This window comes from Sphaeramia orbicularis, chromosome 22 (genome assembly GCF_902148855.1).
Source record: "Sphaeramia orbicularis chromosome 22, fSphaOr1.1, whole genome shotgun sequence".
Classification (NCBI taxonomy): Eukaryota; Metazoa; Chordata; class Actinopteri; order Kurtiformes; family Apogonidae; genus Sphaeramia; species Sphaeramia orbicularis.
In genome coordinates, this window is record NC_043978.1 from 51,565,340 (window position 1) to 51,568,329 (window position 2,990).

The 2,990-nt window shown below is 40.0% G+C and overlaps 1 long non-coding RNA gene across 1 annotated transcript in view; it reads right to left on the reverse strand.

Annotated features, from left to right (window-relative positions):
- The window catches only part of LOC115413626 (uncharacterized), an 86,574-nt gene that overhangs the window by 48,547 nt on the left and 35,037 nt on the right, over window positions 1-2,990 (reverse strand). The gene's annotated exons all lie outside the window — the stretch shown is intronic.

The following is a 2,990-nucleotide window of genomic DNA, read 5'->3' on the forward strand; positions in this document are numbered from 1 at the left end:
CTCGACAGCTGACCGCTGCCTCAGCTCTGGCACCTCGGCCTGGTACCGCAACCCGATGTTTATCCGTCTGGAAACAGGACATCAGGGAGACCAATGAGACCGGAGCCCATTCAGGTTGAATCGGATCTATTTAAAATGACCCCAGAGCCTCTCAAGTGTTTATTCACCCTTAAATATTTTAGTCAAGACGGCATATATCTTTATCAAGTTCCTTTTAAGAGCAAAGCTTTTCAATATTTTATTCCTGAGATCATATTTGATTTCCTTGCTTTTCTTTCTGCCATGATCTTAAAATAGTCCCAGCCAGATTGGTGAGGCACTCTGGCTCTGAGCACCGCAATTCTTGTGCTGTCTTGTAATCCAGGCTTGTGCAGCTCTCAGCGTAAAGAGCAAAATGCAAATATATCCTCCACTTTCACATCTCAATAGACAAAAAAACACCGCTCATTCTGGTGCAGTCATGGTCCAGAATAACACAAAAGGACAGGAAAATGATGGATCCATTTGTCAAAAGGCGGGCATGCCAACTGAACCCAGATCTGTGAGTTCTAGATGATACTGCATTACAAGCACAGACCACCCTGTTTAAGGACGGACCCTCCCTCCCCTATAGTTCTAGCAGGTCTGCAGTATTTCCAGCACAGGGTCTGTGTGTATCTGGAGGCCTGTTCCCAGATGAACTGCCCAGGCTCTTGTGCGGTGGAGTGGTTGGAGTACAGCAGGCCCAGCAAGAGCATGATTTATGGGAAGCCTGGCTGAACTGTCCCTGACGAACTGCTGAGCGCCTGGAAAAAGTCAGGAACAGCTCGCTCAGTGCAACCTCCATAAACACTCCACAAAATGATACGAATCTACATGATAAAAAGACAGCTTCAGTGATGGCTTAAAGGTCAGACATGATGGAGTATCACTGTCCTTAACGCTGCTCTTCTCTGCTAATTATGAGCTTTCCAATCCGTCAGAGGCAGCGTTTCCAATTATGGGATAACCTGGCAACGGGCCAAGCTGAACACAAAGTCTTACTTGACATAAGCTGTTTACATGGATTGTTAGTAATACCCTGCATTACTGTACCTGAAATGAGAGCTTATGAATCTGTTATCATTCGTTCATTCGTTTTTCAATTTAAAACCAAAAATCAATTTTTCATTTTCAAAACCAGAATGAAAAAGGGATAACCGTTCGTTTTTCTATTTCCTGATTTTGTGCTGAAATGAAAAATATAAAACATGGATAAGGACCGTTTCATCCGATTTGGCTACTTTCGATACAGTTCAGTTGTCCGACCCGGAAGTAGTCGTTACAAGGGAAAAAATAAACAAACGGAATCATGGCCGGACTGGAGCGAAGCGGGGAGCACAGCTTGGTTCTGAGTTCTGTAAATGAAACTAGTTCCATGATCCTCAAAGGGAACTGGTTCCGAGATCCTTAAACAGAACGGGTTCGCTCCTGTCTGGATCAGCGACTGCTGGCCCATTGACTGAGAAAATCAGAGCCAAATTTTTATTTTTTCAAAATACAGTATAAAGTAAGTTTTAAAAAGCTGCCCCTGTTTTTCTGAATTAACGAGATACTGTTTTCTGCAAAAAATTAAATTTAAAAACAGAGCCGAATGTATTTTCTTTGTGTGAATGCAATACGCTTCTGTACGAATCAAACAGCTGCTTAATTATAGCAAAATATTCCTCCAGTCCGCCATGATTCAGTTTGTTTATGTTTTCCCTAGTTACGACTACTTCCGGGTCAGACAACTTAACTATATCGAAAATAGCAAAGTCGGATGAAACGGTCATTATCCGTTTTTTCCATTTTTCATTTGAGCACAAAATTGGGAAATGGAAAAACGAACCGTTATCCGTTTTTCATTCTGGTTTTGAAAATGAAAAACAAAAAAACCAACTTGTTTTTTGTTTTTTTGTTGTTAAATTGAAAAACGAATGAACGAATGATACACGGATTCTTATGGGGCACTGGTTACGTAAAACAGATTTTATTTGATAGGAATAGTCAAAGAATTAACAGGAAACAAAACAGATAAGTTCATTTGTTTATGCGTCTTCTCTACTTTGCATGATTTAAACTTAAACTGAAAGGCCTGCTGACTTGAATATGTTATTTGCACAAGGTGGGTGTAGTAAGCTTTGGCCTACACCTTTTTGGTCAACACTGTTTGCTTTCATATTACATTAAATCCCTATTGTGCATTTCTTCTGAAAGCCTCTGGAGGTGTGGTATGATGTAAAAATGTACACATGAAATCAAATGTTGTTCATCCACAGAAGGTTAAATAAAGTCCAAGAATATACTAGTAAGACAATTACACTATTCTACACTATAAGTCTCAGTTTTTGGGACAAAAAGCACATGTGCTATACTAGAAATTCAGAAATAAAGGCAAAATTAAATGTAATTTTGTGATTGTTTCACAGCAGAATGTAGGACAAATGGATGGATATGAATGGATGGATGTGAGTGTTGAGTATTGTTAAAAGGGATCTCAGTTTTCTCACAGTCATTTATTCAATTATTCTACTAAACCTACATTCTGACATCTCACAGATCAGTCACTCATTCTGCTCAACAAAAGTGAAGAGATTTTTTTTCCGATAATGAAAATAAATGTTTTAATTGCTTTCACAAACCACCAAACTTGTATTCTGTGTGCGTTTACCTTATAGAGCGCTGTCATAGGCCAGTGAGGTACCCTTCAGCCATTAGCTGAAACCACTTTATGTCCGTCGCTCGACAGTTAATATGGACTTGTTATGACAGGATGCACTTTATTGAGAGACATTCGACTGCCTAGTTAGACTGGAAAGCAAATGCTGGCACTATGCTAGACGATGACGGGAGGGAAGATTCCAGTTGTAAAAGCGGGCTGCTTTGACAGACAGGTTTAAAATTTCAAGTAATCTGTCCTCTTTCAAGGCATTTCATGATTCAGCCCAATGTTATGGCCTGAATAATGGATTGCAGATCTGGTACACTCG